The sequence below is a fragment of the Salvelinus alpinus genome, chromosome 6 (assembly GCF_045679555.1).
Source record: "Salvelinus alpinus chromosome 6, SLU_Salpinus.1, whole genome shotgun sequence".
Classification (NCBI taxonomy): Eukaryota; Metazoa; Chordata; class Actinopteri; order Salmoniformes; family Salmonidae; genus Salvelinus; species Salvelinus alpinus.
In genome coordinates, this window is record NC_092091.1 from 11,589,190 (window position 1) to 11,606,642 (window position 17,453).

Consider the following 17,453-nt stretch of genomic DNA (forward strand, 5'->3'; position numbering starts at 1 on the left):
CTCTACCTCTCGCTCTCTACTACCTCTACCCCCCTCTCTCTCTACCCCTCTACCTCTCTCTCTCTCTACCCCTACCTCTCTCTCTCTCTCTCTCTCTCTCTACCCCTACCTCTCTCTCTCTCTCTCTCTCTCTCTCTACCCCTACCTCTCTCTCTCTACCCCTACCTCTCTCTCTCTCTCTCTACCTCTCTCTCTCTCTACCCCTACCTCTCTCTCTCTCTCTCTACCCCTACCTCTCTCTCTCTCTCTCTCTACCCCTACCTCTCTCTCTCTACCCCTACCTCTCTCTCTCTCTCTCTACCCCTACCTCTCTCTCTCTCTCTACCCCTACCTCTCTCTCTCTCTCTCTCTACCCCTACCTCTCTCTCTCTCTCTCTCTACCCCTACCTCTCTCTCTCTCTCTACCCCTACCTCTCTCTCTCTCTCTACCCCTACCTCTCTCTCTCTCTCTCTCTCTACCCCTACCTCTCTCTCTCTCTCTACTCCTACCTCTCTCTACTCCTACCTCTCTACTATCTCTACTCCTACCTCTCTACTATCTCTACTCCTACCTCTCTACCTCTATCCCTCTCTCTCTACCTCTATCCCTCTCTCTCTACCTCTATCCCTCTCTCTCTACCTCTATCCCTCTCTCTCTACCTCTATCCCTCTCTCTCTACCTCTACCACTCTCTCTCTACCTCTACCTCTATCACTCTCTCTATCTCTCCCCCTCCCTCTCCCTCTCTCTCCCTCTCCCCCTCTCTCTTCATCAAACCATTTGTCATTGTTGTTCATTTTCTTCAGTTTTCTATTTTAGATTTGATAGGGAAGCTGAGAAGTCAAATATACAGTCGTGGCCAAAAGTTTTGAGAATGACAAATATTAATTTTCACAAAGTCTGCTGCCTCAGTTTGTATGATGGCAATATGCATATACTCCAGAATGTTATGATGAGTGATCAGATTAATTGCAAAGTCCCTTTTGCCATGCAAATGAACTGAATCCCCCCCCCCAAAAACATTTCCACTGCATTTCTGCAGAAGGCTTCAGGGCGCCCAAGAATGTCCAGCAAGCGCTAGGACCGTCTCCTAAAGTTGATTCAGCTGCGGGATCGGGCACCACCAGTACAGAGCCTGCTAAGGAATGGCAACAGGCAGGTGTGAGTGCATCTGCACGCACAGTGAGGCGAAGACTTTGAGGATGGCCTGGTGTCAAGAAGGGCAGCGAAGAAGACACTTCTCTCCAGAAAAAACATCAGGGATATTCTGCAAAAGGTACAGGGATTGGACTGTTGAGGACTGGGGTAAAGTAATTTTCTCTGATGAATCCCCTTTCCGATTGTTTGGGGCATCCGGAAAAATGCTTGTCCGGAGAAGACCAGGTGAGGGCTACCATCAGTCCTGTGTCATGTCAACAGTAAAGCATCCTGAGACCATTCATGTGTGGGGTTGCTTCTCAGCCAAGGGAGTGGGCTGACTCACAATTTTGCCTAAGAACACAGCCATGAATAAAGAATGGTGCCAACACATCCTCAGAGAGCAACTTCTCCCAACCATCCAGGAACAGTTTGGTGACGAACAATGCCTTTTCCAGCATGATGGAGCACCTTGCCACAAGGCAAAAGTGATAAGTGGCTCGGGGAACAAAACATCGATATTTTGGGTCCATGGCCAGGAAACTCCCCAGACCTTAATCCCATTGAGAACTTGTGGTCAATCCTCAAGAGGCAGGTGGACAAACAAAAACCAACACATTCTGACAAACTCCAAGCATTGATTATGCAATAATGGGCTGCCATCAGTCAGGATGTGGCCCAGAAGTTAATTGACAGCATGCCAGGGTGGATTGCAGAGGTCTTGAAAAAGAAGGGTCAACACTGCAAAAATTGACTCTTTGCATCAACTTCATGTAATTGTCAATAAAAGCCTTTGACACTTATGAAATGCTTGTAATTATACTTCAGTATTCCATAGTAACATCTGACAAAAATATCTAAAGACACTGAAGCAGTAAACTTTGTGGAAATTAGTACTTGTGTCATTCTCAAAACTTTTGGCCACGACTTTACTGTTTATATTTTCGACTGCCAAGTTTACACCTTCACTATTACAGTGGAACGTTTTATCCAGGAAGTTTGCGCTCTCTTTTTACTAGCTCTACTACCGCTCTCTTTACACACACACACACACATCCCAAAGTGCCCTGAAAGAAAGAAAAACATAACTTCTCTCTCGCTGTGTGTGGTAGTAGTAGTTTTCAATGTGTGTGAAAATCAAATCAATTTATGAAGCCCTTCTTACATCAGCTGATGTCACAGAGTGCTATACAGAAACCCAGCCTAAAACCCCAAACAGCAAGCAATGCAGGTGTAGAAGCACGGTGGCTAGGAAAAACTCCCTAGAAAGGCCAGAACCTAGGTAGAAACCTAGAGAGGAACCAGCCTATGAGGGGTGGCCAGTCCTCTTCTGTCTGTACCGGGTGGAGATTGTAACAGAACATGGCCAAGATGTTCAAATGTTCATAGATGACCAGCAGGGTCAAATAATAATAATCACAGTGGTTGACGAGGGTGCAACAGGTCAGCACCTCAGGAGTAAATGTCAGTTGGCTTTTCATAGCCAATCATTCAGAGTATATATCTACTGCTCCTGCTGTCTCTAGAGAGTTGAAAACAGCAGGTCTGGGACAGGTAGCACGTCCGGTGAACAGGTCAGGGTTCCATAGCCGCAGGCAGAACAGTTGAAACTGGAGCAGCAGCAGGGACAGCAAGGAGTCATCAGGCCAGGTAGTCCTGGGGCTCAGGTCCTGAGAGCGAGAGAGAGAGAATGCTTAAATTCACACAGGACACCAGATAAGACAGGAGAAAAACTCCAGATATAACAGACTGACCCTAGCCCCCCGACAAACTACTGCAGCATTCATACTGGAGGCTGAGACAGGAGGGGGTCGGGAGACACTGTGTCCCCGGACAGGCCCAAACAGGCAGGATATAACCCCACCCACTTTTCCAAGCACAGCCCCACGCCACTAGAGGGATCTCTTCAACAAAAACATCATGTGGCGTTCTGCATTAGCAGCGAAAAGCCCCAGTGATATGCAATTGTTCAGGGAAGTTAGGAACAAATATACACAGGCAGTTAGGAAAGCAAAGGGTAGCTTTTTCAAGCAGAAATTTGCATCCTGTAGCACAAACTCCCAAAAGTTCTGGGACACTGTAGTCCATGGAGAATAAGAGCACCTCCTCCCAGCTGCCCACTGCACTGAGGCTAGGAAACACTGTCACCACCGATAAATCCACTATAATTGAGAATTATCTGGGGCGGCAGCGTAGCCTAGTGGTTAGAGCGTTAGATCAATCCCCGAGCTGACAAGGTACAAATATGTCGTTCTGCCCCTGAACAAGGCAGTTAACCCACTGTTCCTAGGCCGTCATTGAAAATAAGAATTTGTTCTTAACTGACTTGCCTAGTTAAATAAAGGTTGAAAAAAAATCTCAGCTCACTGGTCACCATAGCAGCACCCACCCGTAGCACGTGTGGGTGCAGGTATATCTCACTGGTCACCCCCAAAGCCAATTCCTACTTTGGCCGCCTTTCCTTCCAGTTCTCTCCTGCCAATGACTGGAACGAACTGCAAAAATCACTAAAGCTGGAGACTCTTACCTCCCTCACAGTACCAGCTGTCAGAGCAGCTCACAGATCATTGCACCTGTACAAAGCTCATCTGTAAATAGCCCATCCAACTACCTCATCCCCACACTGTATTTATTTATTTATCTTGCTCCTTTGCACCCCAGTATCTCTACTTGCACATTCATCTTCTGCACAATTCTACCATTCCAGTGTTTAATTGCTATATTGTAATTACTTCACCACCATGGCCTATTTATTGCCTTACCTCTCTTATCCTACCTCATTTGCACATGCTGTATAAAGATTTTTCTACTGTATTATTGATTGTATGTTTGTTTATTCCATGTGTAACTCTGTGTTGTTGTATCGCACTGCTTTGCTTTATCTTGTCCAGGTCGCAGTTGTAAATGAGAACTTGTTCTCAACTGGCCTACCTGGTTTAATAAAGGTGAAATGAAATAAAATTAAGCCAACCTGGACAGGAAGGTCACGTGACTCAACCCACTCAAGTGACGCACCCCTCCTAGGGACGGCATGGAAGAGCACCAGTAAGCCAGTTACTCAGCCACTGCAATAGGGGAACGAGCTATTATTTAATAACATGGAAGACTGTCACTTTCACGGTGCCTTCGCCATCGTCATATGACACGCTCAAAACATTAACACGTGTCGGCATCCATACTTTTTGTTTCAAAGCGAAAGTAAACTCGCGTGTCAGCGTTGCATTCTGTTAGAGTCGCAGCGGATTTTGACGATTGTAATCATCCTATTCCTGGTAAGAGAATGATGTATTTTTTTCATGGTTAGTTTTAGCAGTGGACGATAGTAATAATAAACCTTGATTGGGAAAGGGGAACGTGGAAAGGGGAAAGGGCGATACCTAGTCAGTTGCACAACTGAATGCCTTCAACTGAAATGTGTATTCCACATTTAACCCAACCCCTCCTTAATCGACATCCACGGCACCCGGGGACTAGTTGTTGTTAACTGCCTTGCTCAAGGGCAGAACGGCAGATTTTTTTCAGATTACAGGCCCAATGCTCTTAACCTCTAGTGTCACCCAGTTGTTAGCACTTGTAATGAGCTGTATACATTTTAAGATTGGGACTTTAAGTTAGTACTTATGTGCTCAACATTCTGATCTCTCTGTATGTTTTGCATGTTCAACAGGCTCGTCTCACTGATGATAAGCATACCACCTTTTTTAACCTTAAAGTTCTCAACCTATTTGAAATGTTCAGAGTTTTTGGAAAAACATTAAAAAGACCACTACAAGGACTGTTTGGAGACCTGAGGTGGCCAACCACACAGTCTAAAACGATGACGGTAAAACCTCACAAGGGAGCTGGAATAAAGCATATCCCAGCAGAGAACACCAGCAGAGCAACACCAACAACAGGGCTTAGAGGCAGCATCAAACCAGGTATGGTGCAGGCCATTGAAGTCCAATACCCTGAAGGTATGGATTCTGAGGCTAGGAAACATTACAAGTGGGAAGTATTGAGGAAACATCCCGAGACTCTGATAGTGGATTACAAAAAAGCACTGGGCAAGAACAGAGTCAAAAACAACTATATTTTCTACACAGCATTCCTCGCAGCCTGGCATAGTGCCCTCCATCAAACCTACCCCAACATTAAAGAGAGAGACATCAACGATGCCGTACAGGTCAAAGCGTATGTGGAAGAGAGTCTCTTAAAGGTTATCATTACAGTGAATCTCTATTACACCGGTACTGTCATGGTGCAAGGCTCTCAGACCCAGCTCAACAACTTTCAACAGGACTTTCAGGAACTGAAGGAAAAAGTTGAGCTGAATAAAAGTATTGTCACATACCAAGGAGCATGTTAGAATTGCAAATGCATTGTGTTACATTTGTGGTAAATATGTGTGTTCAGAAAATAAACATTTTAAAAGCATATATTTGTACTTAATTGTCAATAATTGTATGCACTCATACATGCAAAAAAATATGTATTTAAAAAAAGAAAGTGTGTGTGTGTGTATATATATATATATATATATATAAAATACAGCTACTAACTAGTCCTGTAGGTTGTCTGAGTTGGGGCGATGCTGTGTGTCAGTACTCATGTTGCTGTAGCAGCCACACTGGTCATCCAGACTGTAGGCCTGGTACTTATCAGACCAGTCCAGCTCTAGAGTCTGCTTGGCATCTCTGTTACACCTGATACACACACACACACACACACACACACACACACACAGTGAGAGACAGTAGGTGCAGAAAGCCAGTGTGAGGGTCTGCACTCAGTCTACAATGAATAGTGGTCGGTGCGAGGGTACTCTCCCTCAAACCATGAAAAGGATAAACCAAGGGGGCCTTGATGCAAAGTAATAACATGTGATGAATAAAAAAGGAGAATACGTTTGGGCTTCAATGCCTAAACATCAGTGCTGTTTATCACCTGTTAGCACTTTTGTTTCTCGGTCTCGGTCTTTTGTTTCTCGGTTTTTCCTTTGCATGCCTTGCAGGTGAGTAGCTACATACTCCAGACAGTAGGGAGATAAGACAAAAAAACTGACATTGTACCCATATCAGGGTCTTTTTTCATTAGTGCACACAGCAGCAAAAAGTCAGCAAACTATTTGCACTGGAAAACGAAAACGGCGTTTCTGATTGGACAACCTCAGGTAGTAATAGGTAATGTTTTAGGGACTCCTGAGAACCAGCAAACCAGGCTGTTGTCTTGTGAAACAGTGGATGTAAAGAATTTAACTAGCTAAAGCTTTTACTGCAAATTTAATGTACAATTTTGTAAGCTTGTCTTGATATTCGCTATGCAATGCAGCGGAAGTAACGTAACTAGCTAACTATTTTCTTGATTACTGTGTAGTGGAGGATAAACATACCTGTATGCCTATGGATGTGTAGCTAGTTATGCAGCCGATCTGTGTATGGACCATAAAACGTTTGGTATAAATGTTAGTTCAGAACCTAGCTATAAACCTCAGCTATCAGCCGGTTGTATCGACTTCAAAACAGTCTGAATGACATTAATGAAGCCTATGGATTGAGTAGAATATAATATAACTGTATTGTGCCAAGGATGCAAGTCATATATACATGTAGTTATTACCATGCATGAGATCCCCACATTGTACATTGAATATATTCACTGATCATGTACTCTTCCTTGGCAAATAAAGGTTCGGTTCAGGTATAAATGTCTGAGACATTCTTTTTCAGTCATATCCAATACCAGGAGGATCAAACGGCAGTCTTTGAATGATGCTGTGTCTGCATGTATGTATTACAATTATACACTTCAACAGTGTTTACCAATCCTGGTCTTGGGACATCAATGGTTGGTTACACATTGTAACTATACAATAGACTACAAACATGATTTAACTAGTTAAAGGCTGATTTGTAATTCATACAGAAACAGAAATAAATAAAAAAAACAGTACACTACACGTCCTATGCATCATGTAAATAGGTTAATCTCAATATCTAATTTCCTTCACCTGCACTGATCTGAGGACAGGATACATGTAGTATTACATCAAATGAGACTTCAACCAGTAGAGAATGTGAAACGCTGTATTGAAAGAAGTTCATTATACAAGTGTTATAAATACATAAATTATAAATAATACAAGTACAATCTCTACTTCAATGCACAGCTGGTGTGCATTATTAAAACAGAGGAAGAGAGAGGTGGGGAGAGAGGTGTGAGAGTCTAAAAGACAAAAGGGAAGAAGGTAAGAACAGAGGAGCAGGGAAGACAGCATATGATTAATGAATTACAGCGCTACTTAATATACTCTCAGTTCATCAAAATGACATAAGTGTCTCTAGATGTGTCTCCTAACCAGCCTTGGGCCCCCAGTTGGCCAGGTTATCTTAACAGTGTGTGAGGTGGAGATGACAGGACTGGGGATTGGCATCTTGTCTCACATCAAAACATATCTGCAGACGAGACACAGATAGCATGATTAAGCCTCGTTTTTATTTATTCTAATCATCAGTAGGTAACATTCAAAACTGACCTTGGATCATAAACTCTGGGATTACTATATAACAAATCAAACGCTGTTAGTCACATGCGCCGAATACAATAGGTGTAGGTAGACCTTACAGTGAAATGCTTACTTACGAGCCCCTAACCAACAATGCAGTTAAAAAAAATACAGATAAGAATAAGAAATAAAAGTAACAAGTAATTAAAGAGCAGCAGTAAAATAACAATAGCGAGACTATATACAGGGGGGTGCCGGTACAGAGTCAATGTGCGGGGGCACCGGTTAGTTGAGGTAATATGTACATGTAAGTAGAGTTAATTAAAGTGACTATGCATAGATAACAGAGAGTAGCTGTGGTGTAAAAGAGGGGGGCAATGCAAATAGTCTGGGTAGCCATTTGATTAGATGTCCAGGAGTCTTATGGCTTGGGGGTAGAATCTGTTTAGAAGCCTCTTGGACCTAGACCGCTTGCCATGCGGTAGCACAGATAACAGTCCATGACTAGGGTGGCTTGAGTCTGACTATTTTTTGGGTCTTCCTCTGACACCACCTGGTGTAGAGGTCCTGGATGGCAGGAAACCTGGCCCCAGTGGTGTACTGGGCCGTTCGCACTAGAGGTCAGCCAATTTCAAGTTTTTATAACAATCTCTGCATTTTTGGACGGCGATTATGGCCGATTACATTGCATTCCACAAGGAAACTGAGTGGCAGGCTGACCACCTGTTACGTGAGTGCAGCAAGGCAAGTTGCTAGCTAGCATTAAACTTAGCTTATAAAAACAATCAATCTTCACATAATCACTAGTTAACTACACAGAGTTGATGATATTACTAGGTGAACTAGCTTGTCCTGCGTTGCATATAATCAATGCGGTGCCTGTTAATTTATCATCGAATCACAGCCTACTTGCCAAACGGGGGATTTAACAAAGGCTCATTCGCGAAAAAAGCACAATCGTTGCACGAATGTACCTAACCATAAACATATTTTGCCTTTCTTAAAATCAATACACAGAAGTATATATTTTTTTAAACCTGGATATTTAGTTAAAAGAAATTCATGTTAGCGGGCAATATTAACTAGGGAAATTGTGTCACTTCTCTTGCGTTCAGTGCACGCAGAGTCAGGGTATATGCAACAGTTTGAGCCGCCTGGCTCGTTGCAAACTATAACATAACAAATCATGATAACATTGGATTGATAGATGCATGTGCACACACATGCATGTGTAGCATGTGACAACAGGATCATATCAAGGATAGCATCACAAATGAATACATAAATACCACTTGAAGCTTGACGATGACGTAATCATTTAAGTCAGCTGTGTAGCGCTAAGGCAAAAACAAAAATGTGCGCCCCATTGAAACCCCAGGACCAGGAACCATTGCTCTTCATCTGCAGACAGGCTTTCACAGCTCTCTGTATCCGAGGACAGAAAACATCACAAGAAACAGACTTCATTATACTAAAATTAGACCGCATTGAATATTATGGAGTGGAACTACACAACAGTACCTGCCCTACCCAGAATAGCCTACTCTCTACCTTCTTTGACAGTTGGAGCAGATATCCTTTCACCTTCTTCCATGACTGTTAGCTAGCTACCTACAAATGCATTTGGATTTTTTTTTTTTTTTTTTTACAATGACAATTACGTCAAGATAGCTAGCTAATATGAAGTTAGGTAACTGGTGATATTTAATTCAGTTAGCTAGCTAGCTATACAGTATGTAAAGTTGGCTAGATAGCTAACTAGCTACGTTAGCAGCTCATTTGAGTTAACTTACACTGTAACGTTAACTAGTTGGCTAATAATACATGAACTGTGTTAGAATACTGATACTAACCGTACTATTTGTGAAGTAAATTGACTGTAGTATGCGTATTGGTCATAGTATGGATATAGTTACTATGCCAAAAGTTCCCGCATGTCGTACTTCTTTCACCAAAATACAAAGTACACAAGCAGTGGGCACCATTTATTAATCTATGACGTTTAACAGCGGTTGGCATCCAATTTGTTGCATTACCGCCACCTACCAGACTGGAGTACAACTCCCTTATACTTTACTTGAAATAGAAACATTTACTAAATAAATACCCTACCGTCTAATACTGTGTGTATAACACAGCTACTCACTGGTTCTGAGTGATACTGTGTGTCAGTACTCATGTTGTTTGCACTTGGACCCCCCTTCTTACACACTGCTACCACATTGTGGACACCATTTCTGTGCTTTTTGGGCCCATAATGCAGTTCTTCAGAAAATGGCAGAAAATATGCAGGCCAAGTCCGACGATAGCAGATACAAATTCATTGCTTTAACTAACTATGACAAATGGTAAGAAGATGTTGGGCAATGTAATAAAGTAATTACTTTTAAAATTAGTTACACTATGTTGGCTGACAATGTGTTAGCTAAGCGAACCACATAGCATATCAATACAGAACTATGTACCGGTATGTTAGCTAGTTAAGTTACCTACATCGAACTTGCCAGTATTAACTATTTGCTATCTAACGCTTCGAACACGCCGACTGCGTCATTGCATCACTGCTGCGTAACATTTTGCGCAGCTAGGCAACTATACTGATGCAGATGGTTGCATGCGGTTGGACACATGGAGGAGAGAATCATTTTCGCAGTATCCTCTAAACCGTGTCTTTTTGACACAACTGCTGACAGCTATAGGGACATAAACACAAAAAAATGCTGCTTGGAGACAAGTGTCCACGATAGTAGGATTGCCAGGTCAGTTTAGTAGTGAGCTTGTGCTAGATTTGGCTAGTTAGCGTTAGCTAGCTTGCTAACCTAGCTTGCTAACCTAGCCAATGAGGTGTGTGTGTGAAAGAAATAGTCAAATAAATCATGCTAGTTACAACCCCTGATAACTTTACCAAATAATCATGTTTGAAGAGTGTGAGTGTATGCTAGATAAATAGTAATAGAAATGGTAGATACTACTGTACCCCTGATAATTTGGTCAGATAACCGTGTGTGTGTGTCTTTTATTTTTTAAAATTTTATTTCACCTTTATTTAACCAGGTAGGCAAATTGAGAACACGTTCTCATTTACAATTGCGACCTGGCCAAGATAAAGCAAAGCAGTTCGACACATACAACAACACATAGTTACACATGGAGTAAAAAAACATACAGTCAATAATACAGTGAAAAATAAGTCTATATACAATGTGAGCAAGTGATGTGAGTTAAGGGAGGTGAAGGCAAACAAAATATATATATAAATAAATAAAAATATAAAAAGGCCATGGTGGCGAAGTAAATACAATATAGCAAGTAAAAAATTAAAAAATAAAAACACTGGAATGGTTGGTTTGCAGTGGAAGAAAGTGTAAAGTAGAGATAGAAATAATGGGGTGCAAAGGAGCAAAATAAATAAATAAATACAGTAGGTAAAGAGGTAGTTGTTTGGGCTAAATTATAGATGGGCTATGTACAGGTGCAGTAATATATGAGCTGCTCTGACAGCTGGTGCTTAAAGCTAGTGAGGGAGATAAGTGTTTCCAGTTTCAGAGATTTTTGTAGTTCGTTCCAGTCATTGGCAGCAGAGAACTGGAAGGAGAGGCGGCCAAAGGAAGAATTGGTTTTGGGGGTGACCAGAGAGATATACCTGCTGGAGCGCGTGCTACAGGTAGGTGCTGCTATGGTGACCAGCGAGCTGAGATAAGGGGGGACTTTACCTAGCAGGGTCTTGTAGATGACCTGGAGCCAGTGGGTTTGGCGACGAGTATGAAGCGAGGGCCAGCCAACGAGAGTGTACAGGTCGCAGTGGTGGGTAGTATATGGGGCTTTGGTGACAAAACGGATGGCACTGTGATAGACTGCATCCATGTCTATGTGTACAGTAGGTGACATGTCCATGATAGCTATCTAATAACTATAGTTATGCTAGGTAATGGTTTGGCTTATCATGTTCATGTCTATTTAGAAGAAGACTGTAGGGGGAAGCGGATAGGACTCAGGGACAGGTATCAGAGAGAGAGAAGGGCAGAGAAAGAGAAGAAGAGGTCTGGGTCAGCAGCTTCAGGCCAGCAGCCTTGGCGCTTCTGCCACATTCTGTCTTTTCTGGATCCATTTATTGTGCCTAGGGCAATGAGTGGCAATTTTACAGCCAGACCCTCTACTACGTCATCCACAAGTGTTGTCCCCACCGGTGTATCAAGACCCTCTACAACATCTACATCATCCACGATTATGACCACCACCGGTGCAGCCATGGAAGATTATGAAATGGAGGAAGCACCTCTGGATCTAGGACCACCTGAGATTATTATGAACCTCACGGAAGTGACCACTGAGGACCTCGTTGAACAGCATGTGGCCCGTGGAGAGAAACGAAGAGGAACAACGTCACACCAGGCGTCATCGGAGGTACCAGCCCCCAGATCCACTCAACTAATTTCAGCAGAGGCTCCTCCAAGCCGTCGAGAGGGATGATGCTGATGCTCACAGGAAGGAGGATGAAGAGACCCTCTTTGCCATGAGCCTGGTGCCAACACTGAAGAGGCTGCCTCATCAAAGAAAAGCAGCAGTCAAGGTTAAAATGTATCAGCTGCTTTTCGATGACAAGTTCAAGGGTACGTTTTTTCTCTCTCCACATCACAGGTAGTGTCATTAAGTGTTGCGACAGTGAAGTAAAGTAGGTAATTTTTACAGTATACTCATGTAGGTTAATTGGTATTTCAGATCAAAGTATAAATATGAGGAACATGTATTGCTGTCTAAATATTTGCCTGTCATATTCATCTTTGATCTGAAATACAAATTCCATGAGTAAACAGCAAGTATTACCAACTTTACCACACTGTTCCTATATTTATGCTACTAACTAAACTAAATACTGCTTGTATAGTGAACATAAATCTCACCTTTTATGGTGTCATATTATGTTAAGCTTGTATGTGTTGTTTTTCTCTTCCCTTTCAGAAATGGAGTCAATTTACAGGAAGGACAGGAAGAGGAGAGGAAGGACAGGAAGAGGAGAGCAAGGACAGGAAGAGGAGAGGAAGGACAGGAAGAGGAGAGGAAGGACAGGAAGAGGAGTTGTCTGGTTGCTGTTTTGACCTCCCTCATTGTACCTTTCTTTTCACACACATCAGTTCTGTTTAAATTCAGTCAATTCATAAAGTCATTTGTTTATAAAGTCTTAGGATACCATTCATTATTAGTGTTACATAGATTTTTGAATTGACAGAATTGAAACACACACCGGAGAATTCACAGATGCTCTTGTTGGTCTCTTACGAGACTAAAGGTGAATATATTTCTTTCATTTAAAACCACTTGAAAACCAGAGTGTTGAAACTGTTTGTGAAGTTATGTTCCATCGACTGGTCCATGATGTCCAAGGGCCATTTGTTTGTTTAGCTGTGTTATGGTTACACTTTTTTTTTTTTTTTTTTTACAGAGACACACACACACACACACCTCTTCTCCACTCCTCTCTGCCCCTCAGATCTCCAGTGCCCTGCCCTCTCTTTATGGCCATGTCTGAAGTTCCCCTACTTTGTCTAGGCTTTATGAGTTGTCCCTGTATCGGTCTGCAGTTGTGCCAAAAATACATGCTCTTGTTGTTCTCTTACAGATTACAGGCTACACATTCATTTTATTTATTTTTTACACGCACATACACACCTCTTTTAATAGTTCTATTTTTTCCCCAACATTTTTACAACACACATACCTGTCATGTTCTTTCCTGTACTTGAATACTAATTAAATAATGTTTTCATAGTTAGTTGTTTCAGTTGTTTATTAATATCTCATTTAGACTTAATCTGCTTATTTCTTTATGAAAGTAAAAACACATTCTCTTCCTAATTTGTTTTTTTCCCACCTGTATTTTGTCAGGCCAGTGAACATGGTGGTAAACTGTACTATTTGTATGGACCCTAGGTTACCCTTTCCCTTTGTTATCATACTAACTGTATGTCGTATAACCTTAATACGTGCTCCTGCTCAACCTGATGTACCATGCCAGGTGTGTATAATACTGACGTTAATGGGAGAGGGAAGGGGTTGGAAAAATGCAACTTTATGGACAACGGTGGATGGTTCTTAAAATAACCTTTGTGGTAGGGGGCTCTTAAAAGTGCAGTTTCACTCCACGACATACTGCCATGGGACTTCACCTGCTGGCGATGAGAAGTAGGTGGTCAGCTTCTCCCTCACCTGGAGTGCCTGTCTGGGGGCGTTGGCACCTGCCCTGGTGACATCAGGTAGGTGACCATTTGGCGTACCCATCTCCATCCGGAGCGGCTCCTGGAATGACCTCCGCGGGTAGTTATAGAGAACACATGTGGCTTTCACGCAGGCATCGACATTTGAGGGGCTGAGACCAAGCACTCTCCAATACATTCTCCACCGGGCTGCCAGAATCCCAAAGGTGCATTCAACAACTGACCTTGCCCTGGACAATCGTTTGATAAAGATCCTTACAGGCTTTGGCAATGGCAGCTGGCATCCAGCGTAGGGCCTCACGAGGTTGGGTCTTAAAGGGAAGGCCTCGTCGCCGACGAAGATGTGGGGAACAGGTCCCAGGTCTTCAGCTCCAGGGAGTGATGCAGGTGGTGGAATCTCCAGGGTGCCATCCTGAAGTGCCTGGCCGAAGGCAGAGTCCCGGAGGGTCCTGCCATCACTTCCCTTGCCGTAAGCACCAACAACACGGAAACAGTAGATGGCATCTACTACAGCCAAGAGTATAACTGAATATGTACCCTTGTAGTTGTAGAATTGCGAACCTGAGCACGGTGGAGCCTGGATTACTACATGTTTCCCGCCAATGGAGCCAAGACAGTTGGGGAAATTCCACCTCTCCAGGAACTCGGCAGCGATGGCCCTCCAGTCTTCCTCCTTGGGGATAGGCATGTATTCACCAACCAGACAGTCCCAAATGGCTTGTGCCACAGAGAGGACAATGCCTGCCACCGTGGACTGTCCAACTCGGAAGCTGAATCCAATGGTCCTGTAGGATTCCCCTGTCGCCAAGAATCTAAAATATAATTCAAAATAATTATCAATATTGTGTGTAAATTGAATTCCACCCACATATTATATCTACTCATATATCTACCTCATTACAGTATATTATGCTCTACTAATTATATTGTAATACTCATCAACCATCATTAACAATGCCTTGAAACACTACAATTCAGTCTATGACTATATCAATAAACTAGCCCAGGCCAACTCTACTCTTAGAAAAAATGGTACTATCTACTTAAAAGGGTTCTCCAGCTGTCCCCATAGGAGATCCCTTTTTGGTTCCAGGTAGTACCCCTTTTGGTTCCATGTAGAACCTTATTGGGTTCCATGTATAACATTTTCCCCAAAGGGTTATACCTGGAACCAAAAATGGTTATCCTATGGAGAAAGCAGAAGGACACTTTTTCTCTAAGAGTATGTGAGTCCAATAAGAATGTAATGAATGACTAACTGTGTTGAACAACAATGGGTCCTGGAGAAGACTAGCCTACCTTCATCAGGGCAGAAGGCACCTCAACTTTATTTTCATTTGGTAACATTGCATAATTAAAAAAGGATTATAAACCAATTTTGGGAAAAGTTATAGTCCTAATAAACATTCTGTAAAAGTACATCTGATATCAAATAGGGACTATTAACTAGAGAGCCCTTTAGCTAGCTAGGTTGCACATAAAAATAATGTATCAATCGATGATGGTATCAAAGGCTTTAAAAATGTACTAGAATGTAGCTTACCGGAGACAAATCGCCAGGCGTTCAACTGGGCTGATGAACTCCCGGTAGTTGGTATCCATCTGGCTGGGCCACTCAAGGACATTCAGTCTTGTCCTGAAGCCACTCCTGCGTTGTCTTGGCTGTGTGTTTAGGGTCGTTGTCCTGTTGGAAGGTGAACCTTCACCCCAGTCTAAGTTCCTGAGAACTCTGGAGTAGGTTTTCATCAAGGATCTCTCTGTACTTTGCTCCATTAATCTTTGCCTCGATCCTGACTAGTCTCCCAGTACCTGCCGCTGAAAAACCGTAGGGATGGTGCCAGGTTTCCTCCAGACGTGACACTTGGCATTCAGGCCAAAGAGTTCAATCTTGGTTTCATCAGACCAGAGAATCTTGTTTCTGATGGTCTCACAGTCCTTTAGGTGCCATTTGGCAAATTCCAAGTGGGCTGTCATGTGCCTTTTACTGAGGATTTGCTTCCGTTTGGCCACTCTACCATAAAGGTCTGATTGGTGAAGTGCTGCAGAGATGGTTGTCCTTCTGGAAGGTTCTCCCATCTCCACAGAGGAACTCTAGAACTCTGTCAGAGTGACCATCGTGTTCTTGGTCACCTCCCTGACCAAGGCCCTTCTCCCCCGATTGTTCAGTTTTGCCGGGCGGCCAGCTCTAGGAAGAGTCTTGGTGGTTCCAAACTTCTTCCATTTAAGAATGATGGAGGCCACTGTGTTCTTGGGGACCTTCAATGCTGCATAATTTTTTTGGTACCCTTCCCCAGATCTGTGCCTCGAAACAATCCTGTCTCGGAGCGCTACAGACAATTGCTTCGACCTCATGGCTTGTTTTTTGCTGTGACATGCACTGTCAACTGTGGGACCTTATATAGACAGGTGTGTGCCCTTCCAAATCATGTCCAATCAATTGAATTTACCACAGGTGGACTCCAATCAAGTTGTAGAAACATCTCAAGGATGATCAATGGAAACAGGATGCACCCTAGCTCAATTTCGAGTCTCATAGCAAAGGGTCTGAATACTTATGTAAATAAGTTATTTGTTTAGTTTCTTGAAATTTGCAAACATCTTTAAGAACCTGTTTTCGCCTTGTCATGTGTGGATTTCTGAGGATCTTTTTTTATTTAATCAATTTTAGAATAAGGCTGTAATTTATATAAATGTGGAAAAAGTCAAGGGGTCTGAATACTTTATTATTATTTTTTTTTTTTTTTAAATGTCACCTTTATTTCACCTTTATTTAACCAGGTAGGCCAGTTGAGAACAAGTTCTCATTTACAACTGCGACCTGGCCAAGATAAAGCATAGCAGTGCGACAAAAACAACAGAGTTACACATGGAATAAACAAACGTACAGTCAAATAACACAATAGAAAAATCTATATACAGTGTGTGCAAATGGAGTAAGGAGGTAAGGCAATAAATAGGCCATAGTAGCAAAGTAATTACAATTTAGCAAATTAACACTGAAGTGATAGATGAGCAGATTATGTGCAAGTAGAAATACTGGTGTGCAAAAGAGCAAAAAAAGTAAATAAAAACATTATGGGATGAGGTAGGTAGTTGGGTGGGCTATTAACAGATGGGCTGTGTACAGCTGCAGCGATCAGTAAGCTGCTCAGATAGCTGATGCTTAAAGTTAGTGAGGGAGATATAAGTCTCCAACTTCAGCGATTTCTGCAATTCGTTCCAGTCATTGGCAGCCAAGAACGGGAAGGAATGGCAGCCAAAGTGGGTGTTGGCTTTATAGATGACCAGTGAGATATACCTGCTGGAGCGCGTGCTACGGGTGGGTGTTGTTATGGTGACCAGTGAGCTGAGATAAGGCAGAGTTTTACCGAGCATAGACTTATAGATGACCTGGACCCAGTGGGTCTGGCGATGAATATGTAGCGAGGGCCAGCCGACGAGAGCATACAGGTCGCAGTGGTGGGTAGTATATGGGGCTTTGGTGACAAAACGGATGGCACTGTGATAGACTGCATCCAGTTTGCTGAGTAGAGTGTTGGAGGCTATTTTGTAGATGACATTGCCGAAGTCGAGGATCGGTAGAATAGTCAGTTTTACGAGGGAATGTTTGGCAGCATGAGTGAAGGAGGCTTTGTTGCAAA

General features: G+C 42.8%; 1 long non-coding RNA gene and 1 pseudogene across 1 annotated transcript; one reads left to right on the forward strand and one right to left on the reverse strand.

Moving 5' to 3' along the window:
- Positions 1-2,216: 2,216 nt before the first annotated feature.
- The window catches only part of LOC139577507 (E3 ubiquitin/ISG15 ligase TRIM25-like), a 28,849-nt pseudogene continuing 13,612 nt past the window's right edge, over positions 2,217-17,453 (reverse strand).
- LOC139577510 (uncharacterized) lies at positions 8,757-13,368 on the forward strand. Its single transcript, XR_011675319.1, has 2 exons — positions 8,757-12,210; positions 12,560-13,368. It is a non-coding gene; the product is annotated as an uncharacterized lncRNA (long non-coding RNA).